The 14,321-nt window shown below is 47.2% G+C and overlaps 1 protein-coding gene across 1 annotated transcript in view; it reads right to left on the bottom strand.

Moving 5' to 3' along the window:
• Positions 1–2,536, bottom strand: part of LOC149341423 (steroid 17-alpha-hydroxylase/17,20 lyase-like) — a 172,917-nt gene extending 170,381 nt beyond the window's left edge. The window contains exon 1 of the mRNA XM_089543516.1: positions 1,535–2,536. The gene's annotated coding sequence lies outside the window, so the exon portion shown is untranslated. The remainder of the gene's footprint in view (positions 1–1,534) is intronic.
• Positions 2,537–14,321: the final 11,785 nt, after the last annotated feature.

Genomic DNA, 14,321 nt, shown 5'->3' with positions numbered 1-14,321 from the left:
CCAGTTCACCACCACCAAGTAGACACCCTCGTCCTGCTCGCGAACGAGCACACGCACACACACAGACACTCGCAACTTGAGCGTTCAGTAGCACTCGCACGACGTCCGTAAGTGGCCACGTGAGCCTCCTTAGTCGCACCGAGCGTCCTTGTGTGCGTTCGAGCCACTACGCGTCTCAACACAATTAACGCCTAACTGCCCCTCGGCTCATTAGGCTGGTGCCACAGCAGGGCAAGAATTCAAAAATTGCTGCCCTCCAGGATCGAAAACAACGTCCTGATCCTCGATAAGTCCAAATCTTTGACCCCATGACGCACCTGAGGGCCCGCTCTCTCTGGCGCGCCGGTACGAGCCGCGCGCTGCATAAGGAGCATAGCCCCTGCCCTGTCTAACCGTACCACTGACGCCGGTTTTGCTACTCTTGATCTGGCATACTGCAGCACGGAACGTACTTCTCCACGCAGCGACTTTCAATTTGAAAGCCACGCCCTTGCCTCCTGCTACTTCGCCTCGCTTGGAACCATTTGCCCCGTTCCTCCACGAGCAAACACTGATGTTGCCGTTCCCTGCTTGATAGGCATTTGCCGGCTTCGTGGCATCGTCTAACTCCGAGGCTCCATGAGCTCCCTGACAGTCACTTGACCCGAGCTTGCCTTGCGGCAAGTCGCCACTCATTTCCGGGTCCTCGACTGACCTGGCCGGGCACACACCGGGTGCGTTCGACAACCGCGGCGCTCTGCACGGTCGGCCCAGCGGGCCCACCTCCGCTCTCTGCCTCGGATGTAGAGCTGTTGTCACCAGGAACGCTACGGGGCACTTCATGCCCTATGGCCGACACAGTGTGTGTTTGCAGCAACGCCAGATTTTCACCGGTTACTAGCTCCGTGTCGGAGGTCACAATCTTAGTCATAGAGCCTGCAGGAATTAGATCACTCTCTTGCTTGGTTTCGGACAATTTGGTCTCGACTGGCCCTAGACCATCAGAATTGGGCTGCTCTTTTTCTTTGCTAGCCGCCCGCAGTGGCGAAGCTGTGATCCCTTCAGAAATCTCGTTTTCGCTCTCTGCGGCATTTCCTAACAAAGAGGCGTCCGCGCATATCGGCTGATTACCTACAGTGACCTGGCTGCTCTTTCCTCCACCTGTGCTTGAGCAGCATAAGTCTTTGTCTTCCAGCACAGGCGGCCTCATCTCTCGGGACTCGGAGCAGTTCTCCGTGGCTGATTGACTGGCTCTTCTACTCTCCTTGATCTGAGAGATCTCGAGCTCTACCTGCTGGCGTCTTGCTTCTATAACCTTCAAGACATACTTAACATCCTGAGGTTCTTCCTCGCGAAGCAGCGCCTTTCCGCCATTTACTTTCACAAGTTGAGCCTGAAGGTCCGCTAAGCGCGCCTTCGCTAACTCAACCTGGTACCTCACATCGAGTGAGGGCCGGCATGGATAACTCTCCATACCGCCGTCTGTATCCCTCAACTGTCCTACCAGCTCGAATACATGCACAGGGACGCTAACAATGCGACGAAGGAAACTCACAGTTTCGACGCGTCGATCCGCATTGCCAGCTCCTTGGCGTCGCAGTCCACCGCCACTTTCACCGGACGCTGCGATGAACTGCCGTACGCCGCTGGTCCTGTGCCCGCTGTCGTCACTTGCTGCGACCCGCCGGTGACCGTCGAGTTGTCGACGCGTTTTTATCCTTGACCGGACGCAGTCTCGCGTCGCTGGACTACTGCCGTGGTCCTTGCGTCCTTGCCGCTGTCTCTCAGCAGGTCCTTTCTCGAACGCTGCTGTTGCCTGACCGTCGCCTTCCTCCCTGCCTTCAAGTATTCTTCCTGCGCCGTCTTCCGATGGCCGCAGGATCCTGTCGACGCGCCAGTAAAGTTTCACACAGGTTCTTTGTCTTCCTCCTTGCACCAGGGGTGCATCGCCAGAGACGGTTTATCTAACTCGAAGACTGAAGCTCTTCGCACCAGGGGTGCACCGTCAGAGACGGTCTCTCGATGATTCGAGACGCAGGGATAAAGGGAAAACTTATGTACAGTTTATGTACAGCAATTTACAATAGATACAAGTTCAGGCACTCGAGACAAATTAACGGCACAAATATACAAAACAACAAAAAGGCGGAACTGGCTAATACTAGGGGAGGCCCCTACTCGGCGTTGCCGAAGATGCGTAGCATCTCACCTTAGCGCAGAACCCCGCTTCCAGCTCCGGGGCCCGGTTTTAAAGCCCTAAAGGCCCGGCCCACATTTCGTGGCTTCCAATCATGTTACAATGTTCACATGATTGGTTTAGGGAGAGCCTGACCAGCCCTCCAGCTCCCGTAAGGTGAAGAACCCTCTCCACCCCAAAATAAAAACAAACACAAATATACATTCGTGCCAGCACGTGCGCGAATCGGTACCGCGGGGCGGGGGGACACCCGAATTTCCCGGCGCGTTCGCAAGCGGCCGCGTTCCGAGAAAGGAGACGCTCCGCTTTGAGTGCCCCCAGCCGCGTTCCGATGACCCCCGCGAACGCTACCGATACCTTACAAGCATAAATAAATAATCTGAACCCTAGCGCACTTCATCATCTGTGTGCTTGTGCGCGGCCACCGTTGTCTAACTCAAACATATTGTCACGCCTATCCTTCATTAAATAACTATTTTAGAATCGTCAAGGCCAGCCAGAGGCTTCACAGTAATTTGCTGATACGCGAAGTTTTTACCGCTCATTACCCACTGGGCCCACGTGCTCAAAAAGGCAGCGTTGAAGCGGACAAGAGCCGACCTCGGTTTTAAAGCTTAATCTTCCCGCGGGGCCGATTACACGGCATACACACGGTACCTCTAGCAATTTATGGGAGCGATTTAATTTGGTTATATTTTTGTCCCTACACCGTTACACACGCATAATGGCAGCGTATTTTTCTTGCAGCTAGGTAAAGTGGAAAGAAACGTGCTACCCCGTCAGTAGGCGTGTCAGCGCGTAGAAGCAGTGGTGTTTCATTTGTCCAGTATAGACAAGCCTAACGACTGAACTCAATCATGGCGGAAATCATAAATTAAAGATTTACCTTAACCATCATTACTATTGCTAACATGAATCATGAGCATACAAAGCCATGTTCTCACAACGGGGCTTAACTGATTTTGCTTTCGCAAGGTTCTAAGGCGAAAACATGGTCAATTTCGAAATAGTTGTTCGAATTCATAATACCTATCACGTAAGAAAATAGAAAAAAAACTAATTACTGTGTTCCTTGTGTGCGTGTCCTGTTTTGTACTTTGTACTTTACTAATCGCTAAGCGTTGCGTATTTATGATGCCAATGAATACAAAATTTCGGAAAAAAACGCAGTAGAAGGGACACAAACATTCTCATCGATCATGATGTATGCATCTTCGCAGCGGAAAAAAATGTTAACGAAATACCGACTACAGCGAGTATGGCACTTCTTAACACGAGAATATCAACGAAAGTTGCTTGGGTCCTCTTTATGCTGGCGGTACTCCTGTACATATGCTACGATATGCTCACGACGATGCTTGGCTTGACAGGCTAGCCTCGTGTTCTTCCTCGCATTCTTCCTCTTCACCTCTCGCTCACGAGCACTGTGAACCTCGGCTGCAGACAATGGCTGATGCGACGGTCCCACGTCCGTCACGGTGTAGAGCTGCACTCCTCACGCGGCCTCCGTTCTGAGGAGGAAAGAATACGAAGCGGCCACGTACAGCCTTTGTCAAAAGTTTAGAGCCCAAGGGGTTTGCTTCTAAGCCTCGCAGTGGGACTCCTGTAACATTCGTGGTAGTCGTACTCATTGGAGGAGGCAGGACCAGAAATCTTCTTACCATAAGCAAATTTGGAGCGCTGGAGATGCATTACGAACCAGACAGTGGGCTTCAGAAGCAAACCCCCCGGGCTCCAAACTTTTGACAAAGGCTGTACAGTGGTGAGCAGCCTTGTCTAGAGCGCTTGAGCAGTGCGCACTTGGTAACAAAAACCGAAATTAGAGAGCAGTCCCTCATTACAGGGCAAAGTTTTCGTGCCTGCTTTGTTTACGAGGCTATCTAGCGCTACTTCCGTGCAAGCGTTGCAGCTGGACCCTAGAGGCTGCCACAAAATCTGGATTTGTTTGCAAGGAAGTGCACCGCCCGAGCGCTCTAGACAAGGCTGCTCACCACTGTACATGTGAGTTGCGGTCGGCCTAGTCATGTGATTTTGCTGCAGCACCACACCTGGCACCCGCCGACGTGCGGTCTGTCATCTGCATATAGAAAACAATACAGTGCACCAACTTCCTGTTTCGCCTCCCGGCTCCTGTGGAAGCCTTTTAAACGCAGAATTTTGTTTCATAATTCCTTTCCCAGAATGAAACCTCAAAGCTAACGCATATCTCGAGGGGGGATGCTAAATTTGTTGAGTGCAGTTTGATATATTTTAAGAAACAAAAATTCCGGGTGAGGAAATTATTTTCAGTGTGTTTAAAAGACGATTTTTCCGGAACATTTAATCTCCACATGCGATATAAAAGTGAATACAATACGAGGGGTAATTGATAAATAATTTTCGTGCTGTTAATGTTTCCTAAATAAAGTCAAAGCCGCAGAGGAAATCAGATTCGAATCGCTCTCTAAAAGTTCGGGAAAGCACCAGCCAGTGCTGCTAAGCTTATAGCGGCCTGTCACATTTTTTTCCGCAGCCACTCGCTCATTATCTTTCCTTGTTACGTCACGGATGGTGTCAACTCGCCGTTCCTTTTAAATGTTCAAACTATATGCCACTTGGTGGCAGGCAAGAGAACTAGAAGCGCTTGACTCTAATTCCTGTAATGTTACGCATTCAAAAACAGAACGCTAATCCATTCAGCCACAGCTGCCAAGTGAATGTTCATTTTAATCTGGTTGCTACCCTATCTCAGTAACATTTTCGTATTTTCATGCATGCACAGAACAGAAGATCGCACGCAGGCGGGTATCTAGTCGACATCACCGGAACGCTGATCTTTCCTACGATACAGTATCCGAACTTCCGCTACGCCTCTTTAGTGGCGTGAGAACTTTCTAAAGGGCGATTTTGGCTCAAAAGCATCTTGGAATGCAACCTCAAAGGTAACGCACTCAGGAAAGACAGTAAATTGTTTCTGCAACACCTAACTGCAGGCGTTGCATCGCGGCTAGTCTCGCAGCTGTTTGAACGACTATTTAGACTGCAAAAAAAAAAAAATCAAATAATGCAACCTAAACACCAGCACATACCAAGGAATGATCTGTGAATAGAAAAGTTATTATGAAAAAGGGGCTTCAAGTGTCTCGACAGTGTTAAAATACGCTGTGCTAATCCATTTCACTACGGAACCAAAGAGAATAAGTGGTTTTAAACGCGATCTTCTCGTTTTGATGATGATAGTGAATATTTATGGCACAAGGGCATCTGCGGCCAATGAGCGCCATGGCACAGGGCATTTTCGTTTACTCAAGGTGTGGTCAAAGACCGATTTCCCAAGCATTTCACCCTAATTAACCCGAGCACCAGGCCATGGGAAGCTTGTACTCGGGTATTTTTAAAACCATGGTATAAAATTTATCTTTGTATTTTATTCCATCTGCGACCAAACACTTACCTTGAAACCTACAACACCCAATAAGATTCTGAGTATTATGTTATATTTTTTAGTACATTTCTAATATTTCGACACGCTTCACCGACGCAGACTCCGCGCTGAGCCGCGAGGACGTCGAAACGGACACTCACGCGAGGAGCGCTCGGGTTGGGCTCGGTTTTGTGTAAGATTAAACTCGGCCGCTCTGGGGTCCCCTTCTAAGTCTGCGGTTGCGCTCTTTCTGGTTCGTGACAATATAGCGTAACGGCGAACGGCGTTCGCAGGCAATATATCTTAGTACTTTGTCTATATATTATTTCGCGTTCATGCATGTTGAAAACAGAAGACTGTCATACGGTATTAAACCTCAACAATAAAAGCATGCACCAAGGAACAGACACGCGCAGATCACTCGTTTATTGGTTTTTGGCGTTTTTATTTTTTTTGAAACCTTAAAGCTTACAGGCATGCACTCTAAGTGAGTTGACTTGGATGAATACTTCAGCCACACACACACCATAAAACAGAGATGTCCAGGGAGGTCCCATATCTACGCTGTTTACTTTCCAGCAGCTGTTATGTTGAGTTCCCTAGAGCCAGTGGCAATCTATTATTTGCAGCAGGCGGTCGTTCGCGATAAAACCCCGCACAGATCAGGTTCTCAAGGTAAACAACTGATTTTAAGGTCCAGATTTATTATTTTGACTGCACGGGGCTGTTTTTATTCTTCGATCAAAAATGCACGAGAAAATGTTGTAATCTCGGTATTGTTATTTTCCGAAGTCATGTTTTATCGACGCAGAAGAGAGATGCCGTTCTAAAGAATGAAAATGTGATCGTAAAGAAACATAATGCATTTAGGGAAAGACCGTCTAGAAGAAGCAAGCCTCTCTCAGTGAGAGCGCTTTGTATGGGTCAAATTTCATGCAACACTTTTCCTAATTTCATTCGCGGCGGAATTTTAATAACGGTAACACCACTTGATATTGCATGTTTAGGGAAAAAAAAGCACTACATAGTATCGCTGACACGGCTTAGAAATAGATGCGAATCTGTAGAGCCACTCGCTATAGTTGTGAGGTTGTGACGTTCCGCTTTAGAGACTACGGTCGCTAGTGATATCTTTGGCTAGAGGCTCGTACCTTTTTAAACTTCACAATGTGCCGAATTTTCGCAAGAATTGCTAACACTATGCGTGACTGAATATTTTAGCTTAATTGGAACCCACACCGAAGGCTATGCTTAATACAAGCAACGCATACACTTCATCAAAATCATGCTGTCTTGTAAGTGCCACGACTGGTAAAAAGTCACGGATGTGAAGACTGATACCTCTGATACACAGGCACCCGAAAGGCCTTTTAAAATAAGGTCTTTTTGCTCAGTGTCGTAATTGGTGTGCAGGTACACTGCACAATTCAACCTTTGCCACTAAGGGCCTCGGAGACGAAAGCGCCCGTCGGAGACCTTCGGAGAAAAAAGGCGCGGCCTTCGCGAACTTACGATCGCTGCGCCGTCCAGCGTCAGAAGGTAAAAACAAAGAAGAAGAATTCGCTCTGCAAACAGTGCTTGAAAGCATATTAAAAATAAAAAAAATTGATTGCCTAATTTTGCTTTTCCGGTGGGTGCTTGTGTGATATGCTCAGATTTCAAGAACGTAAAAATGTTGCCGCAACACCGAGTACCCCTGGTGGCCAAGGCAGTCAACAAAACCTGCTGCTGATGAGGAATGCTGTTACTGTTCTTTTAAAAAGGACAGAAGGCTAATTCATTTTCTGAGGTCGGCTAATCAGTAAAATGTCCCCACCTTAATTTTAAAACTCTCACTTCAACCACCTCCTGCACAGCACCGGCAGCAAAGACTGAATCAACGTTTCACCTTTGGACTACACCGTGTAGCCGTGCCTCTTTTCTTTAAGGGTTTGCATCTTTCGGTGAAAGAAATGCCTTTGATGGAAATGTCTTCAAGGAGTGCTGTGTGACCCGAGTTATAACGAGCGAATTATTTATTGAATGAATTCGAGCCTACAAAACGGAAATAGACTGGGCAGAGGTGAAAAAGAGATGCGCAGTTAGCAATTGTCGCGTCTGAGGATGCCCACGAATATCAGTGGCACTAAATATATTACTAAATTAGAAACGTTGTAACATTACGGCAGAGTACTATATAGCATCGTGACTACCTTCGGGGTGCCTTCGCGTGTAATCATGATGATTATGTAGTCAGCGATGTGTGAAAAATGAACCAATACGAAAAAAATTGACGCCGTTCATGAAGCCTAAACCACCGTGGCCTAAACAGATGGCTAGGTTCGTTTGGGCTAAGAGCATATGTGAAGGCAAGCGCAGGCAACAATAACAGACCACTGTCTGACAGAATACAATCAACAACAACAGAAATGTGATGAGTTGGGGTGGTTAACCGCATCGAAACGGCGTCAGAAAGACCCCAAGATACGTTCAGTTAAAGTTTGCTGCTCACTAATGACCTGTCTCAATGCCAGGTGCCGCCGAAAGATGAAAAGGTCTGCCATTGAGCCATCGGTGAGAATAGAAGGAAAAATAATTCGGGTGTTGCGGCGAGCACTTGCAAAGATTCCTAAAAATTGGGCGTTTGAAGTATACAGAAAATCTTTTCGGTAACGAACCCTCCGCTACGGCGGGCATCAGTGACTTCAGAAATTAAGCTAACCGCTAGCAAATGACCTTAAATATGCTAGTTATATTTTTAATCAGCACAGCCAAGTTGCTGTCGCCAATGGTGAGCCTTTAGCTACGGGCAAGTATAAGCAAAGTACGTCCTAGGAGCGCTCCAGCGAGACGACATCAACAGTTTTCAGAATGAAACCGACACTCAGTGCAGGAAGCGTGCACCAAGTTGGGTGCAAATTCAACGTCTGCTGCTGAGGCGTTCTAATCACTGCGGCGCCCAATTTTGTCTGTGCTATTGTATCGCACCGTGCAGGCTGTTTTGCTTAGCCCACTGGTGCACACGAAAAAAAAAAAAACGTTGCCATCGCCAATTACGTGGTCGTCATTTTTGACACCGAGGAAGCAAAAGAAACCACCTGCCACTGCACAACATCGGAAACAGTGCGAATGGCGTGCCCTACCGATTACAGGATTACAACATGTCAGCAGCGCATATTGAGTTTGCACGCAACTATCTGCACGCATGGCACGTTCAGTTTCGATTTCATGCGATGAAACGCCTCGGATGGCCTCGCACTGCTGGGCTTCAAAGCGACTTTTTCTCCGTTTTAAAAGCTTCTATGGCATCTTCTTACTCATCGCTACGATGTCGCTGTTGGCATTAACATACCGTCTGCACTAATTCGAAAGTTAATTACTGAAATATTTAATCTTCTAAACATTTCAAATTATAGAATAAATTACAGATGTCCGCCGTCACTGACACTTTGTTTCTTAAAGCATATGCCTTCAATTCGGATCACCTTTTTTTTAGAAATTTTTGAAAGTGCTCTCTGCAACAAGCGGTGTGGACCGGAGACGAAAATAACTTTAAATCATCGTCGTTCCTGCAGGACGCAACGGTAGCAAGAAAACTGGCTAAGCATTGGCTGAGGGAAATAAAAAGAAGAAAATATTCTGCGAGCTCAAGGGTAATCAGTGGTCGTTACGGCTGATTACTCGCGCGCAGATTGCCGGAAACAAGTTTGAGCAAGCCTATAATGCAGTAACATTGCACTTTACCTCACACCTACCGAGTGGGTGGGCGCCGCGAAAGTACGTCACCCACGCACATGAGAAGGAGCCCCGAGAAAACCATTAGCTTCGCTCGAACAGAAGCGTCGTTGCAGGATGTCTTTAATCACTTTAATGTCCTGGGGAGATTGAGCAACCTAGTGAGGTATATTACGGGTACAGCATAATGCCTATGTGCCCGCCTGTGTGCCCGCCTATGTGCGACATATATTTTTTGGGATGTGTGTGCTCACGTTACATTCGGTATGCAGAGATGGACCAATTTGTAGTTTAAATGAGATGAGCATTGAGAGCGTATACGCTAGCGTTTGATTTTTTTTTTAAGTACGTCCCTTTCACCTATACCGCTTTGGCAAGATCCTTGACTACCAAAACTTTTAGTCCCAGCCACCATTATTTAGTTGCTTTTCTGTCCAGTACGCCATGACTTTAGCGGTCGAACTCGGTAGCTGGAGCGTACTCAGTGCGTGTGGAAACGATTTACCACTGAAATACTGCCAGCTGCCAGCAAACGGACGTACGCTGATTGAAAAAAATGTGCCTCATCTGTTTCGTCGTTCAAATATGTATCGATATGCTTCTGTATTTCTGGATACGTGCTGCTGGCGAGTTTAGAAATGCACGAAGTTGGCTATTTATTTTGATCAGACAACAGAATCTGGTTTTTATCGCAGTATGAAGACGAGTCTGTCATAAAGCTTCGCGAAAAACTAGCTCGGAAAACGAAAGCTGTAAACGGTTAGGTGCGCTTACACATGATAGCTAGATTTGGTGTTTGATAAACAATTCGGCCACAATAAAAAAAGTAATAAACGGGAAGCTGAAACTTAGCTTGTTCCCGTGCGCATCGTAGTACACTCCCTGAACGCATAGAGTTGGTTTGTTGGCATTTTAGGTTTCACATGATGCGCAGCCGTGCTTACACAATGCCGGGGAAGCGGTTTCGTTTTTTTCTGCCGAAGCAACATGGTGGGCGTAATTCTCAGAGAGCTAAAACTGGCGCTGCGCATTTTGCATACTCCCATATTCAATGCTACCGCTCAGCATAAGGGGCTCGGAAGGTTCGGAATTCAAAATTGCTACAGTGTACAAGTCAAGAGCATTTGTATTCATAAGGATGAATTTTTAGGCAGCACATCTAAGATTTACAGATGATTAACTTAAAGTTAAAGTAAAGAACGGGCATGGCTGTACCTGGTACCATACCCTTACCGAAAATTCTTTAGTCTGCAGGTTGTCTACAAATGTCATTGCAGTCTATAGGGATTCTACACACAAATCCTAGAGACTAGTTTATGTAGAATATAAATCTTACTGACACTCTATAGACAATCTGTACATTTATAGTCACGCAATTATAGCAGCCTTCTGTGCGTATACAGTCTATAGACAATGAATAAACACAAGAAAATATTATAGAAATGCAATAGCGCTGGCACCAAGTCTGGAGAAAGTGCCTGTAAATCATTTATTAAGGCCGTTTTAAAGGGTACGTTTCTATTTTCTACCCATCGTCTAATGCTCTTTGGACATGTGGCAGGCAGCCATCCGACGATACAAGGGTTTCTTTTTTTTTCTAGAAAACTTAGATGATAAAAGTCGGGTCAGCAAATGCCGAAACATGTTGCGTTTGCTTACTTCTAGCTGCTGTCTAGCTACTTCTAGAGCACTACCCCAGGTTACTGAAGAGTATTTGTACACTCAGCTGTGACCGAATGTGCGTGCGTGCGTGTCCCCTCTTTAAGGACACTAAGGTCAGAAGTACTACCAAGTTCGATATTTTCATTGTTCTACATTTCTTTACATATCTCGTCACAAAAACTCTAACACATGCAACGTGGCACTTTCGAAGAGCGATCATATATCAACTTTTGCCGGAAGACAACGAATCGCTGGCAGCAGTTCCGTAATCATCATCTGCAGGCTGTCCCGTCGCACTCCATTTACCTCTCTCGTATGCCTGCCGTGACAACTTCTATCCAAAGAAACTTCCTAAGCTCATCAGTCTACTTGGCTTGCAGCCGCGCTCTGCTATGCCTTTCTTTCTCTCGTATCCCCACTCTCAGGCAAGCACACCGTCAACTGCAGTCTCTGTGTATTCTCATCCTAATTTCAGCTAAAACACCATCAGTCATGCTCGTTCCCTAATCCTCGCTTCTATGTGTCTTTCTCTTAATGCTGCAGCTGCAATTTTTCTTCGCACCTCTCCATTGCCAAATATCTAAGTATTCTTGTTCTTGCCGATACGTATTGATCATGTTTACGCGTTACTGCTGTTGCCTTGTTCACTTGCGAAAGCTGTTAGCGCTGGACGGTTGTACGCCCTTTCCCTAATGTTTTCGGTATGTTTTTGTTTTCGAAAAGCGCTTCTCATCTCTGAGATTTGCCCTTGGAATTGTACTTGCATCTGTTGCATTTGCGATTGGATTTGCTGCATCATATCCTGCATCATCTGCTGCATCATCTGTTGCATTCGTGTTTCAAGGTCTCCTTCGCTACCGCAAAAAGCAGGCCCTCTTAAAACAATATATAAACACACAACTCACACCTCCTGATGTAATTGCGCTCCAAGAGACCGGAATCAAGCCGACCTTACAAGGGTACGAGGTTTACGAGAGTCAAAACGAAGGTAAAGCGGCCGTCCTAGTCAGCAAAACCATTACCGCCATCAGGCACGATACCATCGCCGACACCGACGTTGAACACGCGCTTGTTGAACTTATTCCGAAAAAGCGAAAGGGACGCAGCACGTTCTTACTGAACGTGTACAGCCCGCCGAGACAAAGAAAAGCCAAACTCTTCGAACTGTTTTATGGAGCGCACAAGCTGGCCAAAGAAAATGCACTCATCATCGTAGGAGATTTCAACGCCATGGACAGGAGTTGGGGATACCAGAAACAAGACATCAAGGGAAGGACATTAGTGGAAGTAGCGGAATACTTTGGCTGCAGTCTAATCACAGATCCTGCGACCCCCACGAGAATCGGGAATAGCGTGAGCACGGACACATGCCCGGACCTCACCTTCGTAAGGAACAGCAGGGAGTCACAGTGGGAAAACATGATGGAAAATCTAGGCAGCGATCACTTTATCCTCCGGACACGAATAACATCCGACACCATAAGACGCCAGATTGGACAGGCGAAAATCACTGACTGGAACGCGTTTCGCGGGGCTTGCAACAAATCTGAAGGAGGTATCCAATCACTGGAGGAATGGAGCGGCATGCTGAGAGAAACGCGACAACGGTGCACAAAAAGTCTAAGGAGAACGACAGCAACGCCTGAAGTAGACGCCCACCTCCTCAGACTATGGGAAGCGAGACGCAGTCTCACCAAAAGATGGCGGAAGCAAAAACACAACAGGAAACTAAAACTAAAGATAGCAGAAATTACGGCAAAGGCGGAAGAATACGCGATGCAACTCGCGAAACAAAATTGGGAACAACTCAGCGACTCACTTAGGGGAACTCTAGGCACGGCCAGAACCTGGAATCTCTTAAGAGCACTAATCGATCCGACCAAAATAAAATCAGAGAACAATAAAGCCATCCACCGGTTCATCCACTCCTTCGAGGGATCAGACATCGCCCTACTGGAGAAGGCACGAGAAAAATGTTTCGGCGATCACAACCCCCCGCAATACCAAGGAACGTATCGAGGAGCCGAAAACGAGAAACTCGACCGCCCCATAACTGTGGAAGAAGTTTACGCGGCAATAAGAAACACCACCAGAAACACGGCAGCCGGAGCGGACAGAATCGACAACGCCTTAATCCGCAACCTGAGCGACGACCTCATACAAGAGCTCGTCACCTTTCTTAACAAACATTGGGAGGCGGAGACGGTTCCCGAAGATTGGAAACACGCCGAAGTAATAATGATACCTAAACCTGGTAAAAAGCTACAAATTGAAAACCTCAGGCCTATATCACTCACGTCGTGCCTTGGCAAGCTTTACGAACGGGTTGTAACTTTCAGACTGCAAAATTACATGGAAGACAACGACTGTGTACCACATACCATGTTCGGCTTCAGAGCGAAGCTCTCGACGCAGGACGTTCTCCTCCAAATACAAGAAGATGTCCTGCGAAACGTACCTCGGACGGGAGAAAATGTCATAATGGCCCTGGACATCAAGGGGGCATTCGATAACGTCAGCCACGAAGCGATCCTTACGGGCCTAGACAACCTGGATTGCGGACGCAGAATCCACGGCTTCGTCAAAGCCTTCCTGTCCGATAGAACTGCCACCATCGGCATAGGAGACCTTCGATCGGAAAAAATTCGCACTCCAAACAAAGGAACACCCCAAGGGTCAGTTATCTCACCCCTACTCTTCAACATAGCTATGATAGGCCTAGCTCGAAAACTAGAGAACATCGAAGGCATCAGGCATGCAATGTATGCTGACGATATAACAGTCTGGACAAACACGGGCTGTCTCGGAGAGAAGGAAGAAAGGCTACAGCAAGCGGCCTCTTGTGTAGAGCAATACCTCGCAGAAAGAGGACTCGCATGCTCGACCGAGAAATCGGAACTGCTGAGAGTCTGGAGAGGCAAGCAAAACCGGACCGTCCCAACCAACGAGGACCTAAAACTCAACGTCTACCTAGATGGGACGCCCATACCCGAAAAGACAACAATAAGAATTTTGGGCATGTGGGTTCAATCCAACCAGCGCAGTACTCACACTTTTACCCTACTGAAAGCAACAACGCTACAAGTCGCACGCATGATCACCCGCATCACCAACAGGCGACATGGCATGCGTGAAGAAGACACACTAAAACTAGTCAGAAGCCTAGTAGTTAGTCGAATCACGTACAGCCTACCCTACCAGTGCCTCAACAAAAATGAAATACAACAAGCGGATGCCCTGCTACGCAAAGCGTATAAGACAGCGCTCCGACTACCACGCAACACGTCTACAGAAAAACTCATGGCCCAGGGATTACACAACACCTTTGAGGAGCTACGAGAGGCGCAGCTTGAGTCACAAAAACTC

Source organism: Amblyomma mixtum, chromosome 5 (assembly GCF_055824585.1).
Source record: "Amblyomma mixtum isolate Tamu chromosome 5, ASM5582458v1, whole genome shotgun sequence".
Lineage (NCBI taxonomy): Eukaryota > Metazoa > Arthropoda > Arachnida > Ixodida > Ixodidae > Amblyomma > Amblyomma mixtum.
This window is presented reverse-complemented; position numbering and strand designations above follow the sequence as displayed.